This window comes from Taurulus bubalis (genome assembly GCF_910589615.1).
Source record: "Taurulus bubalis genome assembly, chromosome: 14".
NCBI lineage: Eukaryota > Metazoa > Chordata > Actinopteri > Perciformes > Cottidae > Taurulus > Taurulus bubalis.
Window position 1 is genome coordinate 23,319,941 of NC_136602.1, and position 12,794 is coordinate 23,332,734.

Consider the following 12,794-nt stretch of genomic DNA (forward strand, 5'->3'; position numbering starts at 1 on the left):
TCGCTTGCATTTGCAATTACTGAATTGACTGATTCTTTAAAAAGGAAGAGATACAACGATCACTGAGCATGTTCAATAAAAACTAGTCAAGTCAGTCACATCAAAGTACTATATGCTTTACATCAAAATATATCCTAAAAGTACCAAAAGGAGTTAAGGAAATGTAATACTTCCAGTGTATAGTGTAGTGTCTGCCATGTGAATATAATTGCATGTTAACTATAAAAAGTAATGAACCTTGTTAAAGTTTGATATTTAAATACCATATTTAGAGCTCCGACATGTTGAAAACTGATATGATGAGTCGAAAAGTACAAATAATTCATTTCTAGTAATTCATTTCTTGGTGACACTTATTACTACTATGCTCAAAGCTATGGCCACTTCCTAATCGTGTAAAATGCATTGAAATAATCTTAATTTTATTTAAAAAAAAAATAATTTATTAATGTATTGACATACCAGTAAGTGTTAAATATTCAGAATGAAAGAAACCAAGAAATACTTAGTCAAAACAACATTTCAGAGCAAGGGACTCGAGGCCTGTTTTCCCATTCACCCCCTCCAATTAATCGTCTTAGCCAATGAGTTGGACATCATCTTGCTTAGGATCCGCCACACTGTCTCTTTAACGGAGAACCCCCAACAAGGCCAAAATAGGTGACCTGAAAGACAACATTGAAAAAGAGGCAAACCCCAAAACAATTAAGTATGATAAATTACGATAATATCAGTCAATTATTTTCTCACAACCTTCTAAATAATAATACAAAACATTAACTAATAACGCAGGGCACATGGAGAAAAAACATGTTTTGGGGGAATGATATTAACATAGAGGAACTCCAATATATACAATATCCAAAAATTCCACATCTGTCACATAAACTTGGTAAGACTTGACAAAAGTAGAGAAATATTGGCTTATAGTTTATAATCCCTGCTTCCCTCACGTTGGCTTTGAGATGAAGCAGCTCTACTTCGGCCTGCTGACTCCACAGCGTCTCTGCCAGCGTTCTGACTTGAGAACTCAAGCTGAGCTCTTTGGTGACCCATTCTGCTTCCCTCGCGTTGGCTTTGACGTGAAGCAGCTTTACTTCAGCCTGCTGACTCTCCTGCGTCTCTTCCAAAAGGACTTGAGAATACCAGCTGAGCTCTTCAGCGGCCCATTCTTCTTGCCTCTCTTTGGCTTCGACGTGAAGCAGCTCTACTTCGGCCTGCTGACTCTCCTGCATCTCTGCCAGCTTTTGGACTCGAGAATTCCAGCTGAGCTCTTCAGCGGCCCATTCTTCTTTCCTCACGTTGGCTTTGATGTGAAGCAGCTCTACTTTGGCCTGGTAACTCTCCTGCGGCTCTGCCAGCTTTTGGCGCTCAGCCATTTTCACCTCCTGGAGATGGAGTTGTTCCTTAAGGTTGGCAATTTCCAGGTCTTTTTCCTCTTGATGGTTCAGCGCATCCAACAACAACTCTTCAGTGAGCGCTCGACTCCTCTACAGGCGGCTACATTTAATTTCCCCTTGATGAACACATCGGCAGAAATTCCACTTTTCTACATCAGCTCGGCTAATTCTATTTAACATCTGGCTTAGTCTGTTATTTAACCAGGAGATATGGTAGTTGGCATAACCCAGCGGAGTTTGTGGGAAATCCCCGGGCGGAGGAAGGTCGTGTTTGGTGCTGGGGACGTGCCGCGAACCCCTCCTTCTTCCGGATGCCTACAGCATCATATGTGGCCTGTGGCGGATTGGCTGGCTGTTTCTGTGGAACAGCACACATGAAACCTTCCATCGACCGTATGTCGACCGCACCAAATATGACCTGTGGCGGATTGGCTGGCTGTTTCTGTGGAACAGCACACATGAAAGCTTTTGGAAACATGAGACCCCACTAAACCAAATGGGGGCCTACTCCTAAGAACAAAACCAGCTTGTTATAGGAATCATTGTAGTGGTTTAAGAAAAATAGAAAAATAAATGGCACTTTTTCCCATAAAATACAAACAGAAAATGCAATTAAATAAACAGAAAATCCACTTCATCATTGCCTAAATAAACAGAAAGTGCACTATATCCTATGAAGTTTATCATTTTTCTCTATTCTTCAAAATAGCGATTGTATCGCATGAGTAAAAGTCTCTAGAATCTTTTATCCGACAGCCTGTTCCTCCTTGGGGTCAGAACAATACTGGCCAGGCTGAAAAGCCTTTTCACAGTGCTGTAACTTGTTTTATTACATGATTTACTCTTATTGTGAAGAGCATGTAAACAGGAAGTGCTTTTATTTTGAAGGCAGAAAGTACAATGATACGTGCTTGTTGACGCTAACTAATGTTGATGTTACGTGTGGAAATTATATACATGTCGGGTGCAAGAGTGCGTTCTAAATCGCTTTAACAGTTGTAATACTGCAGTTCACCAGTAGAGGGATTCCGTTCATACTAGACGTGTCTTGTTCTCATGAGAAGCTCCACGTCATTACAGACAGGTGCACTTGATGGTATTGGAGTGTTGTATTGCTTTGCAATATCCTTAATCCTAGGGAACCTGGAGAGAACCTCCCAGTTGGATCCGGTCACTCCGTCTCCGTCTCATCCATTCCCCGCTTCCCTCCTTCTACGCACCACCAGCAGCTACGTCACTCAAATCACTCAGATTGGAGTTCTGTAATAGATTGCTCATGCAGGAAGTGTCGTGTGACTCGCGCGCCACTAAAAGAGAACTATTCGGACTGGTAAAAATGGCTTGAGTAAGGGGCCGTTCACACCAGACGCGACTCTCAAAAACGCATCGCTAGCAAAACCATTGTTTTCCTATGGTACGGCCTGTCATGCGCGCTTTTTAAATGCCGCGCGACGCGTTTTTCTAGCTTTTTTCGGCGCGCTTAAAAGTTGAAATATTCTCAACTTTAAGCGCCTTGCTCACAGTCGCACAGCTCATCAATGTCACGCTCGGCCAAGGCAGCCAATCGGATGAAGCAAGAGGCAGGCTTTATTACTTCACCACTTCCTTCCTGTTTTCGTGTGGTATGAACTCCAGCTGCCGATTTTTTTTCTTCTATTTTTCTATTTTCTTCCCCAACAATTTTTTGTTGATGATCAACCAGTCCTTCATGGTCTAGTCACACTGTAACAAGAAAACTGCAGAATTTACAGTAACTTGCTGGCAGCAATTAGCAAGTAAGTAGCTGTAGTATATTTCACATTAAGCTTACTTTAAAATAAATCACAGTACCTGTTTGTAGTCATTTTTACAGTATTAATCCCAGTGCCGTCTCTGTTATTATCACAGTAACCGTGTACATTATACAGCAAATCCTAGACTACTGGTTAAATCTACTGTTTAAATACTCATTTTACTGTAAATGAATAACAGTAAAATAATTACATACTGTAAATTGAAGAAGCAGTTTTTTTTCAACAAAAGTCATTTATTTTAATATTTCAACACAAATTTTACATTTAGTTTGTAAAAAATTTTTTTTTGTAAAGGACATTTTTTATGATATTCTTGAACATACAACATTTTAAATGTTCCTCTTTCTTCAAGTTACTATGACAGTTTAAACATGTGTTTAAACAGTAAACAGTACAATTCAAGCACTGGAAGCAATAAAATATTCAGGTCAAGGGGGAAATATATAAAAACTATTTGAACTGAAAAAAAAAAAATGTCCATGACTGACTTTATTGTTACTGTATTGAACTGGAATCCTCTCATTGGACGGTCGTCTTCTCCATGAACTGAGTCTCTTCATGAACTGGAGTCTCTTCATGAACTGGAGTCCTCTTCCCTGCAGTAGAAGGACAGAGAGACATTGGTTACTGATTCCCATTAGAAATACCACAATATGTTTCTACTATGACGATGTCAGCCTATGTGGTGTTTGGTCTGGTACTGGGATCTTACCAACATGATGAGCCTTGAGGCTCAGCAGGGACACCTGGGGCTCAACATCAGCCTGGTGGAGGTTTCCTGCAACACAAAATAAAGACAATAGTACCGTATTTATAAGGAGAGACGTGAAAGAAATCCTTACTTTGATGTTCCCGGTGTATTTAGGGGGAAAGTGAGAAGATACGCATAGTTTAGTCTGGAAGGTGTGGTTCACGTGGGGGGACGGGCACATGAAGCAGGAAAGATGGTTCCCATAACAAACACCTGATTTTTGGTTTGAAGTTTGAAATGAGTACAACTTTATATATGGGACTGTGAACAGGTGTTCACACAAGTGTGTGTGTGTGTGTGTGTGTGTGTGTGTGTGTGTGTGTGTGTGTGAGTGAGAGCAGAGGTGTCAAGTAACGAAGTACAAATACTTCGTTACCTTACTTAAGTAGAAATTTTGGGTATCTATACTTTACTGGAGTATTTATTTTTCAGACGACTTTTTACTTCTACTCCTTACATTTTCACGCAAATATCTGTACTTTCTACTCCCTACATTTTAAAAATAGCCTCGTTACTATTTCATTTTGGGTTGTTTTCACTCCGGCTTGTCATTGTTCAAAAACACACACACAAAAAACCTCTCCGCCCCGTTGCTCACAGATACGTGCGCGCGCACACAGGTGAGCGCTGAGCACACACACCAGCGGACAGAGAGCGTCGAAAAATATGTCGCGTGAAAAGTTGACCGCTATATCTGCGTTTTAAACGCTCCCAGGGTGAAGATGCAACAGCGGCTCTCCTGTGAGGAGCAACCGGAGTTCTCCTCGCACCGGAGCAGCTCTCCTGCTCCAGGTGAAACAAGCCACGGTGCTCGTGTCTTCTACCAACAATGAGCTGCTGGCTTCACATATTACAAAAGTACAAAGTACACGGATATAAAACGAAGTCATTAATAAATACATGGACAAATGCCTGTACTTTCGGGTAAATGGTTACGGTACGCCGTTAACAGGTTACGTTTGTGCATGCGCGATTTGACGCGACGCCGTGAGCTCCGTGAGCTCGTCTTTTCTTGCTGTTGCATTTCTCAAAATAAAAAAAACAGATCTAAGCTCAATATTGAGCATGAATTGAGAGAGGCCATATCAAATCTACAACCCCGTTTATAACATGTGTAACACGTGTCGAGGAAAGCAAGTCACTGCAGCCACTAATACTGATACAACGTGATGGTTCACATATCTACACTCATTCTGTTTTGTTTGGCAAAAAAAATTAAAAGCTTAATGTTTTCCACAATGAGCTATTTAGTAGTAACTAAATATGAGTAATTTTTTGCACAGATAGAACTTACACAAAACATTGTCTGATGGGGCAATCTGATTTACTTGAAAGTGATTGCAATTTTCTTTATTCTGTTATTTATAAAAGCACAGATGAGTCACATAATTATGTTATTTACAGAAAAAGTTTGAGAACCACAGCTTTAAGTGTTTGTGTCGGAGTCGCCGCGCCTATTTTGTACTATTACAATACTTATAGGCAACTAGTTATCATGTCTTCCGCTCCATGTAACGCATGTTAATGCTCAGTAGTACACATATGGTACTTTAATGTATTTGCATTGTAATAAAATGTGATCATTTTAAATGGGCATATATGCAGCTGAAACGGGTAGCCTAGTGCATCCCACATTTTTCAACATAACATTTTAAAACATTATAGTCATTATGGCCTTTATAAAAATGATTGTTTTGGGGGAGGTGGGGTAGTGCACTATAGGCCCCTGAGACGCGGCTTAAGAGTTTGTCCTTAATGGAAAAAAAAACATTCCCCTTACATTACTTTTACTTTTATACTTTTAAGTAGTTTTTAAACCAGTACTTTTACACTTTTACTTAAGTAAAAAGCTTGAGTTGATACTTCAACTTTTACAGAAGTATTTTTAAACCCTAGTATCTATACTTCTACTTGAGTAATGAATGTGAATACTTTTGACACCTCTGTGTGAGAGAGAGAGTGTGGGGAATGTGATCAGCAATTTTATATGTTCAAATGCGTAGTGTGGAGAATATCATCAGCTCTTGAGGCAATCCGATGTAAAACACAATATTTATGATTGATTAAAATTGTAAATCGGTCAGATTAGACCCGAACACAACAGGAGGGTTAGGCTAGCAACAATAGATCCAACTTTATACCAGCTGTTGCAGTCTGCCCTGCTATGTAGCTCAGAAAACACACGCCATGTTGTGCTGCCTGACCTGTTGTGGCGTTCTGGTTCACCTTCAGTGGTGCTCGGTAACGTTACTCGTGCCACGTTGTGCTGTACGGTAGCTAACAAGAGCGAAAAGAGTCAAAATTTCTCCAAACGGAGCTAGCCTTAGCTAACTAGCGCACCAACACACATACACACGCCAACGCCGTGTGTGTGTGTGTGTGTGTGTGTGTTGGTACGCCGTCACACATAAACGATTCCAATTCATTTACAAGTTACACTAAACGCATGCCATGAATTAACTATATCAAGCCAAATGATTTACATCACAATTTAATGAGCAAATACTACATATTGGTAACACTAACGTTAGCTTACTAGTGCAGGAAAGTGTCTCTACTTCCCTCTTCACGTAGCATTACACGGTATCTTTACTTGAGAAGACTGTGCTGTCTGTAATTAATGTACATTTGCAAAATGCATGGCAAAAAGGAAATATGAAGGAATAATAATGAGCTTCGTTACTTTGCTGTTGCTGAAGTTGAAGTGGACTCTGGTCAAAAATGTTGGAGCTCTTGCTCCAAAATGGAACGTATTAAACGTTTAATAAAACTTTTAATGCGTTCCAAACACGTCTTCATCAAGACCAAGTGTACGTTCACAGTAACCAATATCATTGGACTTGGATGTTCAAACCGAATATTTTTAACTAGAAATCAATGTTGAAATCCGGGTTGGTGCTCACTGGGACTGTTGATCCGTGTAACGGCTTGTAACCAGTGGCAAGATGTGATTCATGCAATTTATGTGCACATTATAACCCAAACGGGGACCCACGCGTAAAAACATGGCTCTAGGGTTACTTAGAGCCATGGTTACTTGCACGATAAAGGGTTAAATCAGATGCAACACAGAAGGTTAGTTATTATGCCGGTCCAAACATCAAGTTGATCAAATAAATGATAACCACTCTCCCCCTTCTGGAGATTGGATAAGGTGGGCCTGGGTTGAGTTGTGCGGTTAAGTTCCAAAGCTCAAATTAACACCACCCACACCTCCACACGAGCCAGCAGTAAGCGAACGTGTTGTAGGTGTTGCGTTCAAGGTGTTGCATCGCAGGAAGCGGACGCGTTCAAGGTGCTGCATCCTGTTATTGGCTGGAGGGTACACAACCTCAGAACCACCCGGAACACAGCGACATGAGAACGGAGAGCACAGAGGCTCTGATACAGACACCAGCTAGTGGCATGAGATGCCTGAGAGGGATCTGTTCTGTCTTTACCTGCTTATTGATAGAAAAGTACAGCAAAGTATACCTTTTAATACAATATATGTATATGCAGACAACACCGTTATGGATAGTTCTGCTTCATCTTCAGCATTCTGTTTAGAAGTGGAATCTGAAATGTTGGCATTGACCAATGAATGTTCCAAAACTATGAATGATTACAAACATGACTACCTCACATGGGGAGCCATTGTGTTGGAGTTTGAGCTGGTGGTTAAGAAATGATGAAGATAATAAATATTATCAATAGAATGAATGTGAGTAAAACTAATATAATAACTGATAATGATAATGATATCAATAAGGCTTCAAAAACCACTTAAAATGTTGGCCAAAAGTAATTATTATCAAAATAATATGATATAATTCAGCGGTCCACAACCTTTTTTATCGCCACAGACCGGTTTGGCCTAAGACAATATTTTCACGGACCGGCCTTCACGGTGTGGGCGATAAATATGACGTAATAAATATGAGTTAACAAATATCATGATCTCCACATGATAAATGATACGACCGGCATCAAGACAATTATAAAGTGCATAAAAATACAACTCACCATTACGCCGAATTAGTGAGCGCCCTGAGTTTGTTTCTCTGCTACGAGCCGGTCCCATCTCAGGGTACTCCGTAACTTAAACCTCTAGTCCAGTCTACTCGTAACTTAAACCTTTAGTCCAGTCTACTCCTTAACTTAAACCTTTAGTCCAGTCTACTCCTTAACTTAAACCTTTATGTCCAGTCTACTCGTAACTTAAACCTTTAGTCCAGTCTACTCCTTAACTTAAACCTTTATGTCCAGTCTACTCCGTAACTTAAACCTTTAGTCCAGTCTACTCGTAACTTAAACCTTTATGTCCAGTCTACTCTGTAACTTAAACCTTTAGTCCAGTCTACTCCGTAACTTAAACCTTTAGTCCAGTCTACTCCTTAACTTAAACCTTTATGTCCAGTCTACTCGTAACTTAAACCTTTAGTCCAGTCTACTCCTTAACTTAAACCTTTAGTCCAGTCTACTCCGTAACTTAAACCTTTAGTCCAGTCTACTCCTTAACTTAAACCTTTATGTCCAGTCTACTCGTAACTTAAACCTTTAGTCCAGTCTACTCCTTAACTTAAACCTTTAGTCCAGTCTACTCCGTAACTTAAACCTTTATGTCCAGTCTACTCTGTAACTTAAACCTTTAGTCCAGTCTACTCCGTAACTTAAACCTAATCCAATGAATGTGAATTATTCTGTCAACCCCCCCTCTCTAAATACCAATAACTTAAAAAAAGTGTATTTCTCTCAGACAATGTTTTTGTGTGGTAACCCTAAATCATTTGCACACCCACATACACATATCATCATTTATTCTACTTGCCTGTTTGATCAAAATAAAACTTTTTGCCGTATTCAAGTCAACAATTCATGAATGTGTTCTGTTCATAAACACCATCTTCCTATTTGATATTTAACCTTTGGCACTGCATAGATCATATTTTACTTAACTTTGTATTTGCTTGCAAAAAAGAAAGATGATTGGTCTAAAAATGAGTCCAAAATGTCCTTCAAGATTTGTCTAATAAACATGTTAAAATCTAATAAGTTTACTTATGCTATTTTCCATCTATAGACGTCATATAAAACAAATTGTTTTGAGGAAAACATGTCATTTTAAAGCAGTGTTAGCTGTAGTCCATGATCATGTTTTGTTAAGCTAATAGTAATGACTTGTTGTTATATTATAGTAAGTATAAGCAATTCTGTTTTCAATGTTATAGATGGTGGTCTAAACTTTGTCATTTTATTCTTTGCCTTTGAGGTCGCTGTTTCCAAAATGATCTGGAAGTGTAAGTTGTGCGCAGCTTCTTTCACCTCCAGAATACAGTTATTTAGACACTATAGGCTGCAGCACAGCCACTATTCCAGAATCAGCCCTGTTCCATGCCTCTACACTGATTGCATTTGCACTTTTCAGACACTTAATGCACTGAGTGCTCATTTGTCAAGATATCATACAGCACAACCTAGCACGTGTACAGAGCAGAGTCAGGGGCCTGTGTTATTTAAATGACATTTATGCAAGTATTTTTTGTAAATTATTTTTTGTTCTATTTATTTTAATTTATAAATGTTTATTATTTATTTTGTCTATTTAATTTTAATATTGCAGTGTGCTAAAAGGGAGCGGGCCAGAAAATACTGTTCAATAGCAGATTTTTAGATAAATTGAGTTAGTTAAACTCAATGTAATTAAGGCAATCGATTGCCACAAAAAATGTAAGTTTCAAGTGACATCTTTTTAAGTAAACAAACTGAACATATTTGACTAATGTGTACTTAAAACAATGGCAACACAAACTAATAAACATTGAGTTTGGTTAACATGAAATGGTGTGGTTGTGTACTTATTTGTCTGTGAACTTATTCCATTGGTTTGAAAACTGTACATTTTAAGTCATATTAACTGCAAATATTTGAGTTGAGCTAAATGAGCACTTTAATTTAAAATGTTATCAAAAGGTACAAGTAGCTATCCAACCTTTTAAGTTCTTGGTGCTCACTGGCACTGTTGATCCGTGTAACGGCTTGTAACCAGTGGCAAGATGTGATTCATGCAATTTATGTGCACATTATAACCCAAACGGGGACCCACGCGTAAAAACATGGCTCTAGGGTTACTTAGAGCCATGGTTACTTGCACGATAAAGGGTTAAATCAGATGCAACACAGAAGGTTAGTCATTATACCGGTCCAAACATCAAGTTGATCAAATAAATGATAACCACTCTCCCCCTTCTGGAGATTGGATAAGGTGGGCCTGGGTTGAGTTGTGCGGTTAAGTTCCAAAGCTCAAATTAACACCACCCACACCTCCACACGAGCCAGCAGTAAGCGAACGTGTTGTAGGTGTTGCGTTCAAGGTGTTGCATCGCAGGAAGCGGACGCGTTCAAGGTGCTGCATCCTGTTATTGGCTGGAGGGTACACAACCTCAGAACCACCCGGAACACAGCGACATGAGAACGGAGAGCACAGAGGCTCTGATACAGACACCAGCTAGTGGCATGAGATGCCTGAGAGGGATCTGTTCTGTCTTTACCTGCTTATTGATAGAAAAGTACAGCAAAGTATACCTTTTAATACAATATATGTATATGCAGACGACACCGTTATGGATAGTTCTGCTTCATCTTCAGCATTCTGTTTAGAAGTGGAATCTGAAATGTTGGCATTGACCAATGAATGTTCCACAACTAATGAATGATTACAAACATGACTACCTCACATGGGGAGCCATTGTGTTGGAGTTTGAGCTGGTGGTTAAGAAATGATGAAGATAATAAATATTATCAATAGAATGAATGTGAGTAAAACTAATATAATAAATGATAATGATATCAATAAGGCTTCAAAAACCACTTAAAATGTTGGCCAAAAGTAATTATTATCAAAATAATATGATATAATTCAGCGGTCCACAACCTTTTTTTGCGCCACAGACCGGTTTGGCCTAAGACAATATTTTCACGGACCGGCCTTCACGGTGTGGGCGATAAATATGACGTAATAAATATGAGTTAACAAATATCATGATCTCCACATGATAAATGATACGACCGGCATCAAGACAATTATAAAGTGCATAAAAATACAACTCACCATTACGCCGAATTAGTGAGAGCCCTGAGCTTGTTTCTCTGCTACGAGCCGGTCCCATCTCAGGGTACTCCGTAACTTAAACCTCTAGTCCAGTCTACTCGTAACTTAAACCTTTAGTCCAGTCTACTCCTTAATTTAAACCTTTAGTCCAGTCTACTCGTAATTTAAACCTTTAGTCCAGTCTACTCCGTAACTTAAACCTTTATGTCCAGTCTACTCCGTAACTTAAACCTTTAGTCCAGTCTACTCGTAACTTAAACCTTTAGTCCAGTCTACTCCGTAACTTAAACCTTTAGTCCAGTCTACTCCATAACTTAAACCTTTAGTCCAGTCTACTCCGTAACTTAAACCTTTATGTCCAGTCTACTCCGTAACTTAAACCTTTAGTCCAGTCTACTCTGTAACTTAAACCTTTAGTCCAGTCTACTCGTAACTTAAACCTTTAGTCCAGTCTACTCCGTAACTTAAACCTTTATGTCCAGTCTACTCTGTAGCTTAAACCTTTATGTCCAGTCTACTCTGTAACTTAAACCTTTAGTCCAGTCTACTCCGTAACTTAAACCTTTAGTCCAGTCTACTCCATAACTTAAACCTTTAGTCCAGTCTACTCTGTAACTTAAACCTTTATGTCCAGTCTACTCTGTAACTTAAACCTTTATGTCCAGTCTACTCCGTAACTTAAACCTAATCCAATGAATGTGAATTATTCTGTCAACCCCCCCTCTCTAAATACCAATAACTTAAAAAAAGTGTATTTCTCTCAGACAATGTTTTTGTGTGGTAACCCTAAATCATTTGCACACCCACATACACATATCATCATTTATTCTACTTGCCTGTTTGATCAAAATAAAACTTTTTGCCGTATTCAAGTCAACAATTCATGAATGTGTTCTGTTCATAAACACCATCTTCCTATTTGATATTTAACCTTTGGCACTGCATAGATCATATTTTACTTAACTTTGTATTTGCTTGCAAAAAAGAAAGATGATTGGTCTAAAAATGAGTCCAAAATGTCATTCACGATTTGTCTAATAAACATGTTAAAATCTAATAAGTTTACTTGCTATTTTCCATCTATAGACGTCATATAAAACAAATTGTTTTGAGGAAAACATGTCATTTTAAAGCAGTGTTAGCTGTAGTCCATGATCATGTTTTGTTAAGCTAATAGTAATGACTTGTTGTTATATTATAGTAAGTATAAGCAATTCTGTTTTCAAAGTTATAGATGGTGGTCTAAACTTTGTCATTTTATTCTTTGCCTTTGAGGTCGCTGTTTCCAAAATGATCTGGAAGTGTAAATTGTGCGCAGCTTCTTTCACCTCCAGAATACAGTTATTTAGACACTATAGGCTGCAGCACAGCCACTATTCCAGAATCAGCCCTGTTCCATGCCTCTACACTGATTGCATTTGCACTTTTCAGACACTTAATGCACTGAGTGCTCATTTGTCAAGATATCATACAGCACAACCTAGCACGTGTACAGAGCAGAGTCAGGGGCCTGTGTTATTTAAATGACATTTATGCAAGTATTTTTTGTAAATTATTTTTTGTTCTATTTATTTTAATTTATAAATGTTTGTTATTTATTTTGTCTATTTAATTTTAATATTGCAGTGTGCTAAAAGGGAGCGGGCCAGAAAATACTGTTCAATAGCAGATTTTTAGATACATTGAGTTAGTTAAACTCAATGTAATTAAGGCAATCGATTGCCACAAAAAATGTAAGTTTCGAGTGACATCTTTTTAAG